The following is a 24,984-nucleotide window of genomic DNA, read 5'->3' on the forward strand; positions in this document are numbered from 1 at the left end:
AGAAATTTTTTCTCTCGGACGGTTGTGAGTCTTTGGAATTTTCTTCCTCAAAAGGCGGTGGAAGCAGAGTCTTTCAATATTTTTAAGGCAGAGGTAGATAGATTCTTGATAAGCAAGGGGGTGGAAGGTTATCGGGGTAGGTGGAAATGTGGAGTAATCAGTCCAGCCATGAACTAATTGAATGGCGGAGCAGGCTCGAAGGGCCGAGTGGCCTTCTCCTGCTCCTAATTCGTATGTTCGTATGCACGTATGTAATTAAAATAAATCAAACAACATCTAATATCTACTTACATGGCTTGGGGTCAAATTTTGTTCTATCACCGCAAAGAGGAGTCTCAGAAATGTGGTTTTGTGAGAACCCCAGCCAATCTGTGCACAGCTGTAGTGGCCCCAGAACACTGGTACATACGAGGAACTGGGTGGGATCATCCCATGCACTGGCTTTTTCTTATCCCATTACACCCTGACCAATACAACAGAAATGAGGTCTGATTCAGACTCTACAGCATTTCAATGCCTCCAGTACTTTTCCTGTCATCATGTGTCATTAAAATCTTTCATCCCAAGGTATGGGCTTTAACTATCAGACATTCAACTGGTGATCCTGGGCTTTTTAAATAGAGATATAGGGTATAAAAGATAAGAAGTTGCGCTAAGCCTATAGAGAACCCTGGAGTATTGTGTCCAATTCTAAGCAACATACTTTAGGAAAAGTCTGTAGGCTTTGAAGAGGGTGCAGAAAAGATTTATCAGAATGGTTCCAGGGATGATGGATTACAGTTATATACATAGAGAAGCAGGGTTCATTCTCCTTAGAGCAGAGACGGCTAAGAGGAAATTTGATAGAGGTGTTTAAAATAATGAAGGGTTTAGATAAAGTAAGTAAAGAGAGATTGTTTCCAATGGCTGATGAGCTAACAACTAGAGGGTATTGATTTAAGGTGATTGACAAGAGAACCAGAGGTGACACACGGAAAAACTGTTTTTATGCAACTAGCGGTTAGGATGTGGAATGCACTGCCCTGAAAGGTGGTGGATACAGATTCAATAACAGCCTTCAAGAGGGAATTGAATAATTACTCGAAGGAGAAAAAAAATTGCAGGGATATGGGGCAACAGCGGGGAAGTGGGACTAATTGGATTACTTTGCGAAGGAGCCGGCATAGACTCAATGGACTGAATGGCCTCCTTCTATGCTATGCTATGATTCCATGATGATGTTCCTGTGAACAGCCTTGACACAATTTAATACCTTTAAAGGTGCTTTATAAATGTACGTTGTTGTTGTATTAAACTATGGACAGAGGAATACAGTAGTATTGCCAACAGTAACTTTTAGGCTCAGAAAGGGTAGTGGTAAAACACCATATAAGGATCAAGAAACAAGATTTTTAAAAAATATATTATAACATATGATTCACCATAATAGCTTTCAGTCCATTTTAATAGGGTTCTCATTCTAATTTTCAATCCCTCCATGGCCTGGCTCCTTCCTATCTCTGTGACCTCCTCCAGCCCTATAACTCCTCGAGATCTCTGCACTCCTCCCATCTGGTCTCTTGCATATCCCTGATTTTCTTGGTTCCATCACGAAGCGGAGCCTTGAGTTGCCTAGACCCTAAGCTCTAGAATTCCCTTCCTAAACCTCTCTGCCTTCTCTCTCTCTCTCTCTCTCTCTCTTCTCTCTCTCTCTCTTCCTCTAAAGCCGCTCCTTTAAAACCTGCCTCTTTGGCCAAACTTTTGGTCACCTCTTCTACTATCTCTTTATGTGGTTCAGTGTCAAATTTTGTTTAATAATCACCCATGTGAAGGCCCTTAGGATGATTTATTACATTAGGTGAGCTTTATAAATTGAAGTTATTGTTATTCTCTCAGTTAAGTATTATACACATCAGAAACTATTATGGATAAATTCAACTATATTCCAAAGTGTTATAAAATCCACCAAATAAAGAACAAAAATGTAACAATTTCGAGGGGAGCAAGTCTCCAGACTCTCTTCCTAGGAAAATAAAATCCTATTCATAATATACAGTATGCCAACTTTTATTATTGCCTATACACCACTGTTCAGAGTTGAGCTTTGTCCCAATGAACTGCAAGTTGATAGGAATGTTTACTTAAAACGTTTTGATATAGAAAAATAAAGCGAACTTACACACTTTGTGTTTGAATTTATCCTCTGGGTGTAATCTTTGATTTTTGATAGATCCTTTTTGACAACGTCAGAAACTGGTAGATTGTGCAGATATGTTTTCAGGTAAAAACGATAGAATTCCAAAGCTTCCTTCATAACAGTACATTTTCCCTTGCTCTGTAAATAGTAAAATATAACGACATAAAACGAACTAGGGATTTATAACTAACAGTATCGGATAACCGTTAAAGCATAATTAAACTTACTGTCATATTCACAAACTCGCAAAGTTGTGGTAGGATTCGTCCGTTAGTTCCAGTAACCTTGGAAAAATAAAAAAAAAATGAAAGTATGAGAGCCTGCATTTTAGACGCAGAAGGGGATGTTTTCCTCTGGGTGTGCGAAAATTGTCAGTTAAAGGCAATTAGTAAAAGAATTTTAAATTAATTTTACACATATGAGGAAATAATTTTCACCCACCGTAAAAACAATCGAGCTTTCTATATGCACTATATTTTCTACATGAAAAGACTGTGGAAGGGAATGACATAAATCTGTACAAACTGCTGAAAAAAATTCTGCAAATGTAAAAGGTGATGATGAAATTATTCTGGAAGATAAATCATACTGACTCACCTTCTTGGTTACCCTTCCCACACAGAAGCAAAAATCTTTGATCAGCTCATCTGGTACGTTTGGTTTGCAGCCCGACCCAAGAGTTCCTACAATACCAGGGATAGAAGCCAATAAGAGACAAGCGGCCGGAGAGATCATGGTGATATCGATGGGCGATCTGTCTGTACTTTCACCGCTAACAGCAGGTTCGAAGCCTGATACCTCCCTTATTTATCGACTGGGATGGCAAGAGATTCCCCCGGAAAGCCTTATTTCACGTCATGTTAAGATTTCCCTTCCTCGCCCGACAGGGAGGAACGTGGGGAAGTTGATTTAAAATTTCCATTCCTTTTTACTTTTTATTGACTGCACGGGGAGAACCCCTTTCACTTATCTAGGTCACCTATATCTGCTTGTGCACTGATATCTCCCTGTCACTCAAAAAGTACTTGGCGTGGTTAAGGGTTCGAGCGCAGAAATCACTGTTAATGCTCCTTGGTGCGGTATCAGATAACTATCTTACTACCGAAAGAGAAGTGAAAGTTATGTCAAATTGTAGTTACTATCACTTCAGGTAATTGTCAATAAGATCTTTATTCTGATACTGACTTTAGAAATCGGTAATATAATAGTTTCCCACTTTTGCAAGATTTGTTTCCGACTTAATCAGATACAAGTACTCAGATCCAACTCCCTCCCACTTCAATCATTTATCAATGTGATAACTGTTTATGCCTTGATCTATTCTAATCAGTTCCGAAACAGTTCCGAAGAAGGGTCACTGACCCGAAACGTTAACTCTGCTTCTCTTTCCACAGATGCTGCCAGACCTGCTGAGTGATTCCAGCATTTCTTGTTTTTGTTTCAGATTTCCAGCATCCGCAGTATTTTGCTTTTATTTGATGATGTAACCCTTGTAACTTGCAGCTCTGCCGAAGACAAGCTTTATCACAGACCCCTTCTTGAAGAAAGCTGAAAGACAACAAACCAGACTGCAGTCCTTGACATCAGCAATATAATGAGGTTCTTGAAAATGAAATTGTTGGCATAAGGTTGTCGATAAGGCTCTTGAGCATTGAAACCAAGTGCCATAGGGTTATTAAGCATACTGCAGATATCACTACTTAAACGCACAGCAAAAAAACAAAGCGAGTACAATGGGAGTGAGAAATTAGAGGCAAAAATAGGCTAAGAAGGGAAAAATGGGATGAACAAACATTTTTTTTTGCAATGCATGTATGTGAGTGGGCAGTTTTAATCTATTTTGGATCCATTTTTATTTTGATAGAGGAGGGCAGTGTAGATGGTGACAGCAAGTGATGGGTGACCAAATTCACATTGAAAGATCAATAATTAATTGTGGGAAATTATATCACCAGGAATCAATCATGTTGTGAGCATCCTATAATTATTACTGTACTTGTACATCCAATATAACATTTAATCTTTATTTAAATCTGTTTGATTGCACTTTTCATTCAAGGATTAATCAGATTGCGTTGAATCTCCTCATGCTACACTGCTATTGCAAAAAAAAAGTTTGTTCGTCCCATTTTCCCTTTTTTAACCTATTTTTGCCACTAATTTCTCACTCCCGTTTTATTACCTTTGCTTTTTTCTTTATTTCTTACTATTCTTCTTTGGCCTCCTTATCTCGAGAGACAATGGATAAGTGCCTGGAGGTGGTCAGTGGTTTGTGAAGCAGCGCCTGGAGTGGCTATAAAGGCCAATTCTAGAGTGACAGACTCTTCCACAGGTGCTGCAGAGAAATTTGTTTGTCGGGGCTGTTACACAGTTGGCTCTCCCCTTGCGCCTCTGTCTTTTTTCCTGCCAACTACTAAGTCTCTTCGACTCGCCACACTTTAACCCCGTCTTTATGGCTGCCCGCCAGCTCTGGCGAATGCTGGCAACTGACTCCCATGACTTGTGATCAATGTCACAGGATTTCATGTCGCGTTTGCAGACGTCTTTAAAGCGGATACCAGTGGCGAGCTCGCTGTACAATGTGTCTTTGGGGATCCTGCCATCTTCCATGCGGCTCACATGGCCAAGCCATCTCAAGCGCCGCTGACTCAGTAGTGTGTATAAACTGGGGATGTTGGCCGCCTCGAGGACTTCTGCGTTGGAGATACGGTCCTGCCACCTGATGCCAAGTATTCTCCGGAGGCAGCGAAGATGGAATGAATTGAGACGTCGCTCTTGGCTGACATACGTTGTCCAGGCCTCGCTGCCATAGAGCAAGGTACTGAGGACACAGGCTTGATACACTCGGACTTTTGTGTTCCGTGTCAGTGCGCCATTTTCCCACACTCTCTTGGCCAGTCTGGACATAGCAGTGGAAGCCTTTTTGGGATTTTGCGCTTGTTGATTTCTGCATCTAGAGACAGGTTACTGGTGATAGTTGAGCCTAGGTAGGTGAACTCTTGAACCACTTCCAGAGCGTGGTCGCCAATATTGATGGATGGAGCATTTCTGACTTCCTGCCCCATGATGTTCGTTTTCTTGAGGCTGATGGTTAGGTCAAATTCATTGCAGGCAGCCGCAAACCTATCGATGAGACTCTGCGGGCACTCTTCAGTGTGAGATGTTAAAGCAGCATCATCAGCAAAGAGGAGTTCCCTGATGAGCACTTTCCATACTTTGGACTTCGCTCTTAGACGGGCAAGGTTGAACAACCTGCCCCCTGATCTTGTGTGGAGGAAAATTCCTTCTTCAGAGGACTTGAACGCATGTGAAAGCAGCAGGGAGAAGAAAATCCCAAAAAGTGTGGGTGCGAGAACACAGCCCTGTTTCACGCCACTCAGGATAGGAAAGGGCTCTGATGAGGAGCCACCATGTTGAATTGTGCCTTTCATATTGTCATGGAATGAGGTGATGATACTTAGTAGCTTTGGTGGACATCCAATCTTTTCTAGTAGTCTGAAGAGACCACGTCTGCTGACGAGGTCAAAGGCTTTGGTGAGATCAATGAAAGCAATGTAGAGAGGCATCTGTTGTTCACGGCATTTCTCCTGTATCTGACGAAGGGAGAACAGCATGTCAACGGTCGATCGCACTGCACGAAAGACACACTGTGCCTCAGGGTAGACGCGCTCGGCCAGCTTCTGGAGCCTGTTTAGAGTGACTATACCTTATCTTTATTTAATATGTTTTCTTTTTTTATGTTCAAATATTTTACTTTTTTAGACAATGGAACTAAAATTGCCCCATATAAAAACTGCCTTAAAATGTAATTCTACAACCAAAAAGATTATTCAAAACATTATAATTTTCAAGTACCAAGGTTGGTGTTTAATTGTGCCCTAACCAGATGCATTTACAAAGTAAAATTTACCTACCCTTGTACTGTTGGTGTATTTTCTACTGTTTGTATAGAGAAAAGATAGCCATTGCTTGTATTCAATCAGAAATAAATTGAATGGTAGTGATACAAAAGACAGTGTAGGTCTTTAACAAAATTAGTTAATAAAAGCAGGTATTTGCCATCAGTAGTTACCACTTGGAAGAAGCACTGTGAGGGTGGCAAGGGCACAGAATGTACTCTGGGTGGGGAACTTCAATGTCCATCACCAAGAGTGGCTCGGTAGCAGCACTACTGATTGAGCTGGCCATGTCCTAAAGGACATAGCTGCTAGACTGGGTATGCGGCAGGTGGTGAGGGAACCAACAAAAGGGAAAAACCTACTTGACCTCATCCTTACCAATCTACCTGTTACAGATGCATCTGTCCATGACAGTATTGGTAGGATTGACCACCACACAGTCCTTGTGGAGACAAAGTCCCGTCTTCACATTGAGGATACACTCCATCATGTTGTGTGGCACTATCACCGTGCTAAATGGGATAAATTTCAAACAGATCTATCAACTCAAAACTGGGCATCCATGAGGTGCTGTGGGCCATCAGCAGCAGCAGAACTGTAGTCAGCCACAATCTGTAACTTCATGGCCTGACATATCCCCACTCTACCATTACTATCAAGCTGGGTGATCAACCCTGGTTCAATGAAGAGTGCAGGAGGGCATGCCAGGAACAGTACCAGGCATACCCCTCAAAATGAGGTGTCAACCTGCTGAAGCTACAACACAGAACTACAGTGGAAGCAGCATGCAATGAACAGAGCTAATCAATCCTGCAACCAGTGGATCAGATCTAAGCTCTGCAGTCCTACCACATCTAGTCGTGAATGGTGGTGAACAATTAAACAATTAACAGGAGGAGGAGGCTCCACAAATATCCCCATCCTCAATGATGGGGAAGCCCAGCACATCAGTGCAAAAGATGAGGCTGAAGCATTTGCAACCATCTGTAGCCAGAAGTGCGGAGTCAGCCTCCTCCTGAGGTCCCCCATGTTGCAGATGCCAGTCTTCTGCCAATTCAATTCACTCCACGTGATATCAAGAAATGGCTGAAGGCACTGGATACTGCAAAGGCTATGGCCCTGATAATATTTGGCCATAGTACTGAAGGCTTGTGCTCCAGAATTGGCTACACCCCTAGCCAAGCTGTTCCAGTACACCTACAACACTGGCATCTACCCGACAATGTGTAATATTGCCCAGGTATGTCCTGTACACAAAAAGCATTACAAACCCAACCCAGCCAATTAAGCCCCATCAGTCTACTCTTGATCATCAGCAAAGTGATGGAAGGGGTCATCGACAGTGCTGTGAAAGTGCTATCAAGCGGCCCTTACTCAGCAATAACCTGCTAACCAATGCTCAGTTTGGGTTCCGCCAGGGCCACTCAGCTTCTGACCTCAACACAGCCTTGGTCCAAAAATGGACAAAAGAGATGAACTCAAGAGGTGAGGTGAGAGAGACTCCCCTTGACATCAAGGCAGCATTTGATCGAGAATGGCATCAACAAGCTCTAGCAATACTGGAGTCAATGGGAAATTGAGGGGAAACTCTCCACTGGTTGGAGTCATACCTAGCACAAAGGAAGGTTGTGGTTGTTGGAGGTCAATCATCTCAGTTGTAGGGCATCACTGCAGGAGTTCTCAGGATAGTGTCCTAGGCCCAACCATCTTCAGCTGCTTCATCAATGACCTTCCCTCCATCATAAGGTCAGAAGTGGGAATGTTAGTTGTTCAGTACCATTCACGACTCCTCAGATACTGAAACGGTCCGTCTCCATATGCAGCAAGATCTGGACAATATTCAGGCTTAGGCTGATAAGTGGCAAGTTACATTTGTGCCACACAAGTGCCAGGCAATGACCATCTCCAACACGAGGAAATCCAACCATCTCCCCAAAACATTCAATGGTCTTACCATCACTGAATCCCCCATTATCAACATCCTGGGGAGCTACCACTGACCAGATATTGAACTGCACCAGCTATGTAAGTACCGTGGTTACAAGAGCAGTCAGAGGCTGGGAATTCTGTGGCGAGTAACTCACCTCCTATCTCCCCACTGCTTGACCATCATCTGCTTGGCACAAATCAGGAGTTTGATGGAATGCTCTCCACCTGCCTGGATGGGTGCAGCTCCAACAACATTCCTGAAGCATAGACATCATCCAGGACAAACCAGCCCGCTTGATTGGCACCCCATCCACCACCCGCAACATTCACTCCCTCTACTACTGACACACACTGGCAGCAGTGTGTAACATCTACAAGATGCACTGCAGCAACTCACCAAGGCTCCTTTGACAGCACCTTCCAAACCCGTGACCTCTACCACCTAGAAAGTCAAGGGCAGCAGATGCAAGGGAACACCACCACCTGCAAGTTCTCTTCCAAGTTGCACACCATCCTGTGTTGGAACTATATCGCCATTCCTTCATTGTCGCTGGGTCAAAATCCTAGAACTCCCTTCCTAACAGCACTGTGGGTGTACCTACACCACATCGACTGCAGCAGTTCAAGAACACGGCTCACCACCACCTTCTCAAGGGCAATTAGGGATGGGCAATAAATGCTGGCCTAGCTAGCGACACCCAGCCTGCGAAAGAATAAATAAAACTTGCAAGCGATCTCACTAAGGTTGGAAGAGTAGAGTGCAGAATTGGCTGCAGCCTAAAGTTCCAGGTAGCAATAACACACATGGCAAATTAGCCAGTTGAATTGAACATTGGCTATGCAATAGAAAGCAGAGTGTGACAATAAATGGATAAGGCTGTATCTGGAACAACAATGAATCGAACATTTCTGCCAGAGTTTAACCTGTGTCTCCTGTCATTCACACTGTTGCTATACTATATTACTTCTAGTAATATCACAAACTTAGCTGATGGCACTAACCTCTGAGGCGACCGGACCAATGTACACCAACAACTTGCACTTATATAAAGCCTTTAGCATAGAAAACTCTCAATGTGCTTTACAGAGACACAATCAAAACCATGGATGTAAAGTCAAAGAAGGAAATATTAAAAGGGGTGCCCAGAAGCTTACTCAAAGATAATGAGCATTTTAAAGAAGGAGAATTAGAATTAGAACATTACAGCGCAGTACAGGCCCTTTGGCCCTCGATGTTGCGCCAACCTGTGAAACCATCTGACCTACACTATTCCATTTTCATCCATATGTCTATCCAATGACCACTTAAATGCCCTTAAAGTTGGCGAGTCTACTACTGTTGCAGGCAGGGCGTTCCACGCCCCTACTACTCTCTGAGTAAAGAAACTACCTCTAACATCTGTCCTATATCTATCACCCCTCAACTTAAAGCTATGTCCCCTCGTGTTTGCCATCACCATCCGAGGAAAAGGACTCTCACTATCCACCCTATCTAACCCTCTGATTATCTTATATGTCTCTATTAAGTCACCTCTCCTCCTCCTTCTCTCCAACGAAAACAACCTCAAGTCCCTCAGCCTTTCCTCGTAAGACCTTCCCTCCATACCAGGCAACATCCTAGTAAATCTCCTCTGCACCCTTTCCAAAGCTTCCACATCCTTCCTATAATGCGGTGACCAGAACTGCACGCAATACTCCAGGTGCGGCCGCACCAGAGTTTTGTACAGCTGCAGCATGACCTCGTGGCTCCGAAACTCGATCCCCCTACTAATAAAAGCTAACACACCATATGCCTTCTTAACAGCCCGATTAACCTGGGTAGCAACTTTCAGGGATTTATGTACCTGGACACCAAGATCTCTCTGCTCATCTACACTACCATGAATCTTCCCATTAGCCCAGTACTCTGCATTCCTGTTACCCCTTCCAAAGTGAATCACCTCACACTTTTCCGCATTAAACTCCATTTGCCATCTCTCAGCCCAGCTCTGCAGCCTATCTATGTCCCTCTGTACCCTACAACATCCTTCGGCACTATCCACAACTCTACCGACCTTTGTGTCATCCGCAAATTTACTAACCCACCCTTCTACACCCTCATCCAGGTCATTTATAAAAATGACAAACAGCAGTGGCCCCAAAACAGATCCTTGCGATACACCACTAGTAACTAAACTCCAGGATGAACATTTGCCATCAACCACCACCCTCTGTCTTCTTTCAGCTAGCCAATTTCTGATCCAAAGCTCTAAATCACCTTCAACTCCATACTTCTGTATTTTCTGCAATAGCCTACAGGTAGCAGAGTTTTGGATGAGCTGAAATTTAGGGAAAGTAGAGGTTGGAGAATGGGAGGCCAGCTTAGCATGCATTTGAAAAGTCGAGTCTGTATGTGACAAAAGTATGAATGAGGATTTTAGCAGCAGAGGTATAATGGAGGTGGGCAATGTTACAGAGATGTAAGTAAATCACTTTAGTGGTGGAGAGGCTATAGAATTGGAAGTTCAGCAAAGGGTCAAAAAGCATGCTAAGGTTGTGAACAGTCTGTTTAAGCTTGAAACAATGACGGGGGAAAGGAGATATAGAGTTGATGGCAAGAGTATTAGGTTTATGGCAATTAATGGCTTCAGTCCTCCCAATATTTGGCAGAAGGAAATTGTGGCACGTCGAAGACTGGATGTCTGACATCATAGAGCAGTGCAGGGGTTAAAAGTGTTGGGTGCCATGTGGAAGCTGACCCAATGCTTATGGATGATATTGCCAAGGACCAGTATATAGATTAGCGAGAGGAGTTAATTTAAAGCTAGATCCCTGGGAAATTTCTGAGGTACCATTGCAGGGCAGGAATGTAGGGGAGATTGATATTGTTTGAAAGGGATAAATTGAGGTGATGTGTAAAGTGAACAATACACACTAATATGCTCAGTGCATAAAGAAATCATTTAATCTCAGGACTGAATTTTGTCAGCCCATCGAAGGTTCTGGCAGTGGCACCAGGCATGGGTACCATCACCGCATGTCACGTGTGCAGCCCGCGAATGCGATCACACGGCGACTGGCCAATTAAAAGAACTGAGGCACGGGGCCCATGCTATTGTAGGATGGGGGAAAGGCATTAAGGTCTGATGGCGGGGTCAGCTGTCGAAAAAGCAGCTGCTTGTACTGCTGCCTTTCACTGATACAGTGAATCTGGGATACTGCTGGACCCCTCTACTGCTGCTGTTAGTCCTGGATGCCCCCTCCCCCACTACTGCTGCAGCTGCTGGACCCCACTTCTGGACCCCCTCAGCTGCTGTAATTCCTGGACCCCCCTTTACTATAGCTGCTGCTTCTGGACTTTCTTAGACCCCCCCCCCCCCCACTTTTGCCGCTGCTACTGCTGGAACTCCTGGAACTCCTCCACTACTGATGCTGCTGCTAAAGCCCCTCTACTACTACTGCTGCTGCTGCTGAACTCCCCACCTCCCACCCCCCCCCCCCCCCCACCACCCACCTGCTGCTGCTGCGACTCCTGTACCTCTCTGCACCAGGACTGTGGACTGGACAGATGGAGCAGGAGCCAACTGGGGCCAGTCCGGGGCAGGACACCAGGTGACTCCACAGTTTTGCAATGCCTCCCTGGAGATCCTCCTCCAGCCTGCAAGGGAAAAATAGGAGGACCTTTTTCCAAGGGATGGCAAGAAGAGATCCACCCGCTTGGCCATGCAAGCCTGAATGGAGATCACAGAGGAGGTAACCCCAGAACTGGGGTCCAGTGCCACAAGAGGATTAATGACCTTCTTCAATCCTCCATACCCATCTCCTCTTTGGGGCTTGCATGTAGCTATGCAGGAGGGAGCGTTACATGGGGAGGGAGTGACCACAAAGGAGTGAGGCATCACCACTTCCTGTCAGATGCATGGCTGCATCTCGGCGACAGGCCGCCTTCTTTCAGAACTCACCTTCCTTACGTCCCCTGAGAGCAGACATGGAGAGGAATCATTTGAGAGACCCCATCAGGGGACGAGGGGCTGCCACTAACATAAGTGTCCTGTTGTTCTTCTTGTGAGATCTAACTGTGTCCCTCATTCTGCTTGCAGGAGAAACAGGCCCATAACACGAGGGAGATTTCGAGAGTTGGTAGTGGGATTTCTGATATGCATCCTCAGATGCTGGAGCTAGCAGGGGGCCCAAGGTGGCTGTGAAATCATGGAGAGTGAGACTGGAGTGTCCGCACTAGAGTATGAGGAGAAATTGCATTCATGGGTCCTCCACCCTTCTGCAGATCCACATCACACATGGCTGGCATGAGGAGGTCTGAACAACCTAACCCACAAATGTTTGTGTTCTTTCATGCAGGTCCTGGCACTTCGGAGGCAAGTGCAGCCGCTGGGACGGGGACCTGCCATTGATCTCTGAGGAGGAGGAGCAACAGTCAGAGGATGAACCGTCTCATCATTCCCCCGTACCCTCCACCAGAGCAGATATTTACACATCATTGGTTATGTACTCGGGCTTGGATTCAGGGTCACAAGCTGGTGTGATCGCCACACACATATCTGAGCAGCTGACGGAAGCTGTGACAGCTGAGGCCACCAACAATCGGAGGACTATGCATGACAAGGCTCTGCTGAGCCCCAGGCAGATGACAAGCTGCCACAGTACCACAGGCTTATCCACATATCCACTGCTCATGGTGACACTGAGGCCTTACCTCAGTGCTGCCACCTTAAAACAGCTGGGAATTTGAAGGCATGTGATCCCTGTGCACTGTTGAATAAATCTGAAACCACCTCCCCCCAATAGAATTTGCTTCAATTCAATGCAAATGCATTCTAACCAGCTGTTCACCAATTCAAATTGCAGTCCCACCACTTTGTGACAGCAACACTGTCTTGGAGATTTCCCGCCGCTGGCAAAATCCAGAGTCAACATCACAAAGTTGTGTTTCCAGGCGAGTGCATCCACCCCAATTTTTTGTCCCCCATGCCTCCACCCCTGTTCCTGCTGGCCAGATAAAATCCAGCCCAGAGTGCATCTCCCATAGAAATAATTTCTTTTAATACCAATCCAAGAACAAAACAATATGAAATCCAAAAGAGTCATACTTAAATAATAATATAAGAAACAACTGATTACATTAGGAAATATAAAATAAAACAAAGTTCTGTAGATACTTCAGTGCTTTTTAAAATTATATATATACTTCTGCAAATTTAACAATTCTCCAGTTCTGATATACACATACTGTGTACAGATAACTCCAGAAAGATTACACAATACAAAATTCTTGAGAGACTGAAGCACATTGTTAAACACTAGTGGGAAGGATGCAGTTGCTTTCCTGTGCACAATGCATCAAACTGTGAGGTAATTACCAATAAATAGTTATCTTCTTAGACTCATGTCTATGTATTCTGTGATCGTTTCTATTCCAGCATTTCAAAATCATTTAAACTTTCAACTAAAATTTCCCTTAAGCAGGAAAAACATTTAAAACTGCGAACTGATTTTTAAATGTGCCCACTGCGGGGCCTTGATACAAAATGCCACAAATGGAAGCTCCAGAAGCTTGGTGATTGGTCAATCCCTCAGACTTTGAAAACTTAAACAGCTTCTGAGCCAAGTAAGTTTGAGTAACTCCAACCCAAATCCTAATGCACTGCCTTTTGTAGGGCCACGTGACCTTTACAGCCGCAGGTAATGCTATGGATGTCCTGCTGCTGGGTGGCAATTTTTGATTGAACAGGTGCAGAATTCAGTCCCCGCCTCCCTGGGGAATTAGAGCCACCTAAGGCCCTGCTCCTCCTTAAAGTTAAGGTAGGAAATTCATTCTTGTACAGCCTCATGGTGTAAGGCTTCCTCTACCTTTCCCTCCTTTGACCTCTTCTAGCAGTTTGTACAGCCCTCTGCTGCCTCTCTTGCTGCTGCTGCTGCTGCCCCTGCCTCATGCAGCCCAAAGGCAGATCAAACAGGATACCTAAGTTCCAACAATGTTGGAATGGCAATATTTTAACAGAGTGCAGGACCTCCCAAATACCACTCTCAAAATTTAGCTCAGCTATAATAGCCAATAAAATTAAACATTAGCAAAAGACTCCCTGGCAGCCTATCAAGTCCAATCAGAGACATAGCCTTAATGGAGGTGAGTATCCCTTTAAAATCAATTTTGCAGCATGCTTCGCAACTGTTAACGGCGATTATTTCTGGTTGAGGTTAATATCTAGCAAATAGAACGCTTCCATTCACATCTTTAATAAACAAGACCTTCTTTCTTTCTTTTGGGCCTCCTTATCTCGAGAGACAATGGATACGCGCCTGGAGGTGGTCAGTGGTTTGTGAAGCAGCGCCTGGAGTGGCTATAAAGGCCAATTCTGGAGTGACAGGCTCTTCCACAGGTGCTGCAGAGAAATTTGTTTGTTGGGGCTGTTGCACAGTTGGCTCTCCCCTTGCGCCTCTGTCTTTTTTCCTGCCAACTACTAAGTCTCTTCGACTCGCCACAATTTAGCCCTGTCTTTATGGCTGCCCGCCAGCTCTGGCGAATGCTGGCAACTGACTCCCACGACTTGTGATCAATGTCACACGATTTCATGTCGCGTTTGCAGACGTCTTTATAACGGAGACATGGACGGCCGGTGGGTCTGATACCAGTGGCGAGCTCGCTGTACAATGTGTCTTTGGGGATCCTGCCATCTTCCATGCGGCTCACATGGCCAAGCCATCTCAAGCGCCGCTGACTCAGTAGTGTGTATAAGCTGGGGGTGTTGGCCATCTCGAGGACTTCTGTGTTGGAGATATAGTCCTGCCACCTGATGCCAAGTATTCTCCGAAGGCAGCGAAGATGGAATGAATTGAGACGTCGCTCTTGGCTGGCATACGTTGTCCAGGCCTCGCTGCCGTAGAGCAAGGTACTGAGGACACAGGCCTGATACACTCGGACTTTTGTGTTCCGTGTCAGTGCGCCATTTTCCCACACTCTCTTGGCCAGTCTGGACATAGCAGTGGAAGCCTTACCCATGCGCTTGTTGATTTCTGCATCTAGAGACAGGTTACTGGTGATAGTTGAGCCTTGGTAGGTGAACTCTTGAACCACTTCCAGAGCGTGGTCGCCAATATTGATGGATGGAGCAAGACCTTATTCAGGTACAAAGCCATTATTTTAATATTTAAATCAATGCTCCTTACAGGTGGCGATCTGGGCTACCTGAAAAAATCTGTACTTAGCAATGGTGGTGGCGCAGGCGCATATCGAGTGTGGACTGTCACACTGCTAAATTTGCCATTTGAAAGATGAGTAAAACAATGTTGAATTTAGACTCCTGTGACTTTACCCACAACTGATGACAGGCTAACTTGTCTGTACTTACCCTGTTTAACCTTCTCTCCCTTTTACACTGGCTACTCTCCGAACCCATGGCACAATTGCATATTAAAGGAGGATTGCAAAATTGTGACCATCTCCTCTGCCGTCTCCTCTCTCTCTTTCAACAGCCTAGGCTTGATACCTTCAGCCTCTGGTGCCTTATTCAACTTGCGTTTTGCTAATTTTTTCAGAACAATTTCTTTCCTACAGTTAATAATTGTTCCATATCTTCCTCTCGTACTCCAACATTGTCATTTCCATATATTTACCACTTAACACAAACCTGCTTCAAATATTTATAAACTTAGACTTAAATTTCTGTAAAATTAAACTCACCATACTTTATAAAGCTGACAAATCATCCCTTAAGGTGAAGCAGTATCAGCGGTCAAAGAATCACAACATTCATCAGCCAGACTACTGAGGAAAAAGAGTGCAGTGGAGGCAGGTTCAATCGAGACATTCAAAAGGGAATTAGATAGTTATCTGAAAAGGAGAAATGTACAGGGTGACAGGGAAAAGACGGGGGAATTGCCGGTGCTGTAACAATTCTGTAATTCTGTGACAGTTTTTCCTTAAATTTCGACATTTCGACGGCTTCTACCAGTTTTAATTAGAACAAAGAACAAACAAAGAACAAAGAACAGCACAGGAACAGGCCATTCGGCCCTCCAAGCCTGCGCCGATCTTGATGCCTGCCGAAACTAACACCTTCTGCACTTCCGGGGCCCATATCCCTCTATTCCCTTCCTATTCATATATTTGTCAAGATGTCCCTTAAATGTCACTATCGTACCTGCTTCCACCACCTCCCCTGGCAGCAAGTTTCAGGGACTCACCACCCTCTGTGTAAAAAACTTGCCTCGCACATCCCCTCTAAACTTTGCCCCTCACACCTTAAACCTATGTCCCCTAGTAACTGACTCTTCCACCCTGGGAAAAAGCTTCTGACTATCCACTCTGTCCATGCCGCTCATAACTTTGTAAACCTCTATCATGTCGCCCCTCCACCTTCGTCGTTCCAGTGAAAACAATCCGAGTTTTTCCAACCTCTCCTCATAGCTAATGCCCTCCAGACCAGGCAACATCCTGGTAAACCTCCTCTGTGCCCTCTCCAAAGCCTCCACGTCCTTCTGATAGTGTGGCGACCAGAATTGCACGCAATATTCTAAGTGTGGCCTAACTAAAGTTCTGTACAGCTGCAACATGACTTGCCAATTTTTATACTCTATGCCCCAACCGATGAAGTCAAGCATGCTGTATGCCTTCTTGACTACCTTATCCACCTGCGTTGCCACTTTCAGTGACCTGTGGACCTTAACGCCCAGATCTCTCTGCCTGTCAATACTCCTAAGGGTTCTGCCATTTACTGTATACCTCCCACCTGCATTAGACCTTCCAAAATGCATTACCTCACATTTGTCCGGATTAAACTCCATCTGCCATTTCTCCGCCCAAGTCTCCAACCGATCTATAACCTGCTGTATCCTCTGACAATCCTCATCATTATCCGCAACTCCACCAACCTTTGTGTCGTCCGCAAACTTACTAATCAGACCAGCTACATTTTCCTCCAAATCATTTATATATACTACAAACAGCAAAGGTCCCAGCACTGATCCCTGCGGAACACCACTAGTCACATCCCTCCATTCAGAAAAACACCCATCCACTGTTACCCTCCGTCTTCTGTGACTGAGCCAGTTCTGTATCCATCTTGCCAGCTCACCTCTGATCCCGTGTGACCTCACCTTTTGCACCAGTCTGCCATGTGGGACCTTGTCAAAGGCTTTACTAAAGTCCATATCGACAACATCCACCGCCCTTCCCTCATCAATCATCTTCGTCACTTCCTCAAAAAACTCAATCAAATTAGTAAGACACGACCTCCCCTTCACAAGGGGAGTTTTTTCTAATTTCTATTTTTCTTCACTCCTTTATATTTTGTCTCTTTACACGTTCTAGTCCTTTATTCCTTCATTTTCTAGCACCCTCCCTGTTTTTTGAAATTACATAAATGTTATCCTCCAGGTTTCCACCCCATTTGCCCTCTGTGCAAAATGCTGCAGTCAACAGCTATCACACTTCTGTGAAGTGGAGCAGGTCACCAGACATTTTGGCCCCATTTTATCTTGTTTTGGTTTTCCCCAGTGAGATATGCAAAAATTAGTGAAATAAGATGAATGAAGGGAAAAATGAAAATATTGAGGAGAGTATGAGTGGGAAGATGAAGTCGCAAAAGAATGAAAAAGAGAAGGGTTCATAAAATTTTAGCAGATCTGGCAGCATCTGTGGGAGGAAGAAACAGAGTTAATCTTTATATCAGAACTAGCTGATAGGTGATAGATCTGCCTGTATGTGAAAGATCTTCACTGATCCCCAAAGTGATATCAATGGGACCTTTTGTAAACCCTGCTAAATCTCACAGGGATGCTCCAATATTTTGAGATTGTTCCCAGATCCAATAAGGTGTAACATGGCCAAATGCTCTTTGTTGGATATGTCCATACTGAATATCTGAAGTTGTATTACAGCAGAAAACAAAGAGAGCCAAATGACAAAGAGACAGAAAGGGAGATCAAGTTCAAGAGAGTTGTTAGAAGAGTGAAACATAAGAAGAAGATATAGAGATAATAAAAAACTACTTAAGATTCTGGAATCCTTGTTGGACCAATATAGCAATGTTGTGATGTCAAAATGAGTTGAACTACAGCAGTATTGAGAGAGCTCCACAAATGCCATCATAATTAGGTTAAAATATTAAAAACATAGGAAACAAAAATGTAAAAAAATCTGAAATCCTGGAAATATACTGTTGGTCAACTAAAAGATGGACTGAAAGATCAATTGATTTAACTTTCAATTTAATCTTTCCATTATTTAGCATAGGCACCATTTGGTAAGATAGCACACAAGTAGACCCATTACTACATGAACAATTTTTGCATCATTCTATTTTATAATATTCCACTATAAAATTACACAAAAATAGTTTTTCATAGATGTTTTACGGCAGAAAACCTGTTCTCATTTGAAATCCAAGGTTAAATTATATTTTAAAAGATCACTAATTACACTAACTATATATTCATTTTCTTCAATCTTGCTCAGAGTTGTCATAAGAATAATGACTTCCCAAGAATTACAAAAAACATGTAACAATTTTCATCAAAAGTGAGGTTACTCAAACTTTTTCTCACCATGATTCTTCCCAACCATAACAGAAAAAAGATATTCATCCCGTACAACTTATTGTTTTGACTACAGTGACAGCCAGGTCATCTGAACAGTTACATGCAGACATAAATGGGGGTGATATAGAAAATTTAAGTCAAACACATTCACATCTATGTATGGCAGCTTACAAAGGCAGTGGAAATGATTATAAGATCAGCAATATCTTATGCAGGAAAATGCACACTTTGATATTGTAGCAAGATAAATGCTATATATTAATGTTAAGAGCTCACAGCATGGTAATTAACTCCTAGTTGGTAAAGTCAAACAATAAATATACACTATTCAAATAATGCCAAGTTGGAAAATATAGGCGAGCAAAGCTATTCATTGAAGGAATTTCAATTATCTCTTTGATACAAGGAATTCCATATGTGTACATTGAAGGTACTTGCATACGAAGCGTCTTTGGTCATTGAGCAACTATTTTGTAGCTGCAACTCAGAATCTCTTGCAAATGTTTGAAAAGAAGTTTCTTTCGGCATCCTTACATTTTCGGGTGGTTTAAAAAAAGGTACAATTTTCCTGCACTTTCTATAATACACTGGTGTTATCACAAAGCTGACTTTCAGTTTGACTGTGCAGGAGATGACAAAACTGTTAACAACGCCTTCTTTATCAAGATGTTGTTTCAAATTAGATGCAAGTCAGCTGGTGGAAAACAGAAAATGTATGCAAGAGCCCTGTTACGGTTTGGGCTAAGAATTAAGTTGTCAATAATACTTATTTGAAGTGAATCCAAATTGCCAGAGTGTAAATAGTACAAAATGTTTTCTTGGTAAAATAAACATATAGGCCCAGGATGTCCTGGAGACTTGTGGCACTGGAATCTACAGTGGTGTTGGGTCCATTTTCCAGCACAAAAGTTCCAGGCAACTATAGTGTAAGTGAGTTATGCTATTATTCACACAGCACCATCATTTCCTAACACTTCTGTGGTGTTCTTACCAAAACTGTGAAACGTTGATTACCATAGGTCCACTCCCATTTCAGTCAAGGGTGATTGCAAATTTCTTGGAATTCAATAGTTTTCTCATCACAGCCACTTAGACTGAAAAATAGTGGTGCAACCGGGCCCTTGGTCACCTGCTATCAATATCATTTATGGTTCCCACTTGATTCTCATCCTGGGAGGACCATAAACACTAAGGAGTCTCATCTCTGCAGTCTGGAGTCACATGAATGGATTTTTATATACATATAATAAAAATAGGCTTTGATATTTCACTATGGAAAGAAAGTTATCATTGTGGTCAAATTAAGCGGAAAATCATTAAATCAATTTATTTAATTTGTGAATATATTTAAATTGCTCTGTTCAAAATAATTACTTAAAATCTCTATTCTTTCTTGACATCATTAGTTCTGAACTAAAAACCATCAAAATACTTGCACATCATTGTGCAAGGTTTAATGTATATTGTGAGCATGGGGTAAAACACTTAATTGCCTTTAAATACCTTTGATAAAAATGAGACCTTTTAATCTGAGACTTTTTTAAGTAGCTTAAATAATAATGTCATCTTCTAAATAAATGGTAAAAAAAAATGAAATCTCTAATTTAGGATATTCCTGAAAGCTGAATACACCAGCTGAACGTGTCCATAACTCATTCAATTTTCTGCAGCTGACCAAGTTCAGCACAGTGAACGGATTTGAAATTCAGAATTCTATGACTCAGCTAATGTCAATATTGGCCCAGATTTTGCAATTAGCAGTGAAGGAATGGCACTCATCATTCACTATGCTGACAGCTGTCCACAGAGCTTTTCAGCATTGAGTTGCTGTCACTAGACATCTGAGCCAGCACAGCACCTTTAATGGGGGTCTGTGGCATCTATAAACAGGGCATGAAATAGCAAAACTCTTCAACTAATCAGATTGAGGAATCCTCACTGAAAGCAGCAGGGAGCAATTTTCTCAGGCAAGGGGAGACAGGTTTGAGACCGTGCGCCTAAAAGTGACTGCCGAATCCCGACCTCATCCCGCCCACTTCTGGGTTTCACTGGGATGGGGGGAACTGAAGGTGAGGGAGGAGTCCCTGTGCAGCTGTCAGATAAGTCATTTAAATATTATAATAGGTAAGCAACTGCTGTTTTAACCTAGCATTCTGGTTTTAACAGCCAGGGCACCTGTTTCCCAACCTGTCAGCAACTCACTAGGGTTACTGAGGCAACTGAATAGTATGGAATGTTTCTTCAGTGAAACTGACAAGCTGGGAAGGCTTTGACCAGTGCAATTGAAGAACTGCAGCCATGGCCAGGTGAACGGCTGCTGTTCACAGAAAGACCAACACTGCTTGACAGGTGATTGCCAATTTCTTGGAAGGCACTTCACCTGTCTTGCACTTCACTTACCTTCAGCTGTACTTCTCAGCCTTCACCACAGTATGGGAGCAGCTTATGCGGCTGAACCATGCACCTCTGATGAGAAACAAGAACAGAAGCAACACCACCGCCAGCAGCACCACCAGCAGCAGGAGCAACAGCACCAGCTGCCACCTCCTCAGCTGCATGCCCCTCCACAGGGCACAGAAAATGGACACTGAGACCCAGATATATGGAGACAATACCTCCAACACAGGCTCTACAGGCAGAGGATCAGCTCTCTCGACATGTTTGAGCACCAGTGCCCCAAGAGGCTCAGGCCCCCATGGCAGATCGATGCTGACATTTGCTGCCTCCTGGAAGAAGACCTCCTTCCTGCTAAAGCAGGTGGGCATGCATTGTCAATGGCCGATAAGGTGCCTGTCACTGGAGGGCCAACACCCCTACCCCACCCCCCGAAACCCGGGTTGCTACGTCTCCCCAAAGTAGTGCGCTCTCTTCTCCTGCAAGGAGAGAAAGCAGAAAGTTGTGAGTGTACATAATAGCTTGTGCAGAGAGCATGGAAGGACAACATTTATGGAGGGTGACTGTGAGGTATGAGTGCCTGAGGGAAATAGGCTGAGGGTGAGTGTGAGTGTTGGCTGTTCAGATGGAGATGTGATGTGCCTGCAGAGAGAGAGGAATGAGTGGAGCAGCAAGGTGTGTTGTCCTGAGGAGTGCTGTGCAGGAGAATGCTGGTAAAGTCGGAGTGCGGGTTATGCCTCTCACATGTCGTCCTCCTGAGATCCTGAATCCTCTTGGTGCACAGTCTCTAGCGATCACCTTTCTTCCTCGGCCACTTCCATCCACACCTGCTTCGGACAGCTGACCTCACTGCAGCCCACGGCAGGACCTCCAGGTAAGAGAAACCTGATGAGCAGCCTTTCGTAGAGTCCTCTCCATTCCTGTGGTTGCTGCAGCCTCAAAAATCCAAGTGTTGGTGAGACATTGTAACCCAACAGCTCCAACAACACTCAAGAAGCTCGACACCATCCAGGACAAAGCAGCCCGCTTGATTGGCACTCCATCTACAAACATTCACTCCCTCCACCACCGATGCACAGTGGCAGCAGTGTGTACCATCTACAAGATGCACTGCAGCAATGCGCCAAGGCTCCTTAGACAGCACCTTCCAAACCCGCGACCTTTACCAACTAGAAGGACAAGGGCAGCAAATACATGGGAACACCACCACCTGCAAGTTCCCCTCCAAGTCACATACCATCCTGGCTTGGAACTATATCGCCATTCCTTCACTGTCGCTGGGTCAAAATCCTGGAACTCCCTTCCTAACAGCACTGTGGGTGTACCTACCCAAAATGGACTGCAGCGGTTCAAGAAGGCAGCTCACCAACACCTTCTCAAGGGCAATTAGGGATGGGCAATAAATGCTGGCCTGGCCAGCGTCGCCCACATCCCATGAATGAATTTTAAAAAAATGTTGTAGTTCCTTTAATTAGAAATTCTTCCTTTGACAGAATCAGTGCGTCATCCCACCCACCCTCCCTGATTGAATGAGGGAGGCCAAACACAGGATATTAATGCTGTGGCTCAGTTAAAGAGACTTGGAAAAGCCCGCTCATTCACCATTCAGGTTCTCAACCTACTACTGGTCCCGCCAGGGAGTAAGTCGGGAAAATTCTACCCACAGGGTCTAAACCAGGAAGTATAAATTGGTTTTAACTCATGTGCAGAAAACAAAATAAAGATGGGGAAAGAAAGATTGGATTAAGAGAGAGATAAAAGAGACAGACAGAAAATATTTTTTAAAAACTATTTTTTAAATCTCCAACACTAATTACATTCTGAAGGAATGAGACTTGACACTAGTAAAATTAAATTTCCAGGGCCAGAGAGGTTGATTGACAGTAGTTATGACTTATCACGCTGTTAAAAATTTACTTACACTGAATGCGCCAACTCTAACTTTCTCTGGAAAGTTTAATGGGTAACTAAGGGGTAAGTACAGCAACTTCATGCCCTTAAATTTGACTTCAATGCTGAGTTTTCCAGTCAGGTACTGTTATAGCGCAGCGTGTGGAGGAGCAGGGTAACTGGACCACAACTTCTGGATTTCTACGTTTAACTGCGCATATGAGTACTCTGAAAGTTGCTGTCTGATTTATTCCATAATAACAGTGAATTCTGCTAGCCTTGCCATTATTGTCAATTCAAAATCCAGGCTATAGATCTGCTTAATTAGTAAATTGAAGCAGATGAGGTCAGCCATTTGCTGCACCATGTCTAAGGTCCTTGATTCGTCATTATGCTTGCTACCCTGCATCCCAATGACCTTTCCAAGAAATTTTGGTGTTAGTTCACGAAAGGACGATTGATGTAATTTATAGCATATGCCACCATTCCAGGAAATTTTGGGCCATATGCCTTTTAAATTTAAACTTGCTGAATATTTTGTCAGTACTTAGGCTGGAGTTATACTGCAGTTACAAGTTTCAGACAAGCATCTGTACTGTAGGACCTTAAATAAAACAACCCCAAGTTACGCTCCTGACCATCCCTTGCTAAAGTTGAACTGAGCTCAATGATAAAGAAACACATCATATACGGGGAGTTTTATGGAGGTGACGGGGGTCTCGGCTGCCGGCCAGAGAGCCTGCGAGAACTGTATGATGAGCCAATCAGGCAATTAACAGGCTACTGGCGGGCCTTTTCTGGGATCAGGACCCCGGGGGCAGGAAGTCCCTCCTGCCAAGAGCTGCCGGCCAATCAGAGGCTGGAAGCTCTTTTGCTCAACAGCACCACCAGGGAGGCAGTGGCTGCTGCCGGAACAGCACCCACCAGAGGCCCAGGATTGCAGAGCGGCCTAGGCCAGAGATAAGTGATGGCAGGAGGGGTGTCGCGGGGTGGGGTCATGGAGAAGGGGGCTGTAGGGGGGTCGGCAGCAAGGGTTGGAGGGTGGCTCTCAGCTGGTCCCCCCCTTCCTGATGCCGGGTCCCTCGATCAAGCATCCCCCACCCTCCACCCTGAGAGACCACAAGCAACCCTGCATGTGTGGCGAAAGGTCTGCTCGTCGCTTGGTTAATACCAGCAGCGGCAGGAAGAGGCCCTTAATTGGGTATTAATTGCCCTTTAAGGGCCTCAATTGGTGGCAGGGTGGGAAGGCTGTCCACGGGCCTTCCCACCACGGACTTAATCAGGATGAAGGCGGGAAGGTGGCAGGGTCCCCACCTGTCACCATCCCGTCCAATTGGATGCCTTCTCCGCCTCTAAATGTGCCATGGGGGAGAGCATAAAATATGTATCCTTGGACAAATTTATTCGTATATCCAAGCTTTGAATCCCAGATCATTAGCAGGTATTTCTCTCCAACATGGTGCCTCTCCTAAGATGAAAAATATTTTAAAATAAATTGAAATGTTCGCAGGATCATTTAGGCCTTCATATTGAGCTAGCTGGCTGCAAGGCAGTAAGCAGAAAGTAGGAATAAACGGTAGCTATTTAGAGTGGCAGAAGTTGGAAATTGGGGTCCCACTCGGATCAGTGCTGGGACCACTGTTGTTCACAATTTATGTCAATGATTTAGATTTTGGTATTAAAAGCACGATTTCTAAAAAGAAAAAACAAATTCAGGGTGATCGTCGATGCTGAGAAGTACTGCAACATATTACAAAAAGACAATAGTAAACTTGCAGAATTAGCATATAATTGGCAAACGGATTTCAACATAGATAAATGTAAGGAATTACATTTTGGTAAGAAAAATAGGGAGGTCAGATATTACTTAGAAAATAAAAATTTTAATGAAGTAGAGGAGCAAAAGGAAAACACTTAAAAATAGAGATGCGGGTAATAAAAAAAACAAACTAGGATTTTTTCCTAGAAGGATAGAATTGGAAAGTAGAGAGGTTATGCTAAGTTTGTATTGAACATTGGTTAAACCACACTTGGAGTACAATTCTGGTCACCATATCATAAAAAGGATGCAGGTACACTGCAGAGGCTGCAAAAGAGATTTACTAGGAGAGTAAAGTTATACCTATCAGGAAAGGATGAACAAGCTGGGTTTCATGGGTT

The 24,984-nt window shown here is 44.0% G+C and overlaps 1 long non-coding RNA gene across 1 annotated transcript in view; it reads left to right on the forward strand.

Annotated features, from left to right (window-relative positions):
- The window catches only part of LOC137379537 (uncharacterized), a 178,252-nt gene extending 164,875 nt beyond the window's left edge, over positions 1–13,377 (forward strand). The window contains exons 5-6 of the long non-coding RNA XR_010976851.1: positions 2,799–2,958; positions 12,343–13,377. This is a non-coding gene — a long non-coding RNA (uncharacterized lncRNA). The remainder of the gene's footprint in view (positions 1–2,798; positions 2,959–12,342) is intronic.
- Positions 13,378–24,984: the final 11,607 nt, after the last annotated feature.

The sequence above is a fragment of the Heterodontus francisci genome, chromosome 18, assembly GCF_036365525.1.
Source record: "Heterodontus francisci isolate sHetFra1 chromosome 18, sHetFra1.hap1, whole genome shotgun sequence".
Taxonomy (NCBI): domain Eukaryota; kingdom Metazoa; phylum Chordata; class Chondrichthyes; order Heterodontiformes; family Heterodontidae; genus Heterodontus; species Heterodontus francisci.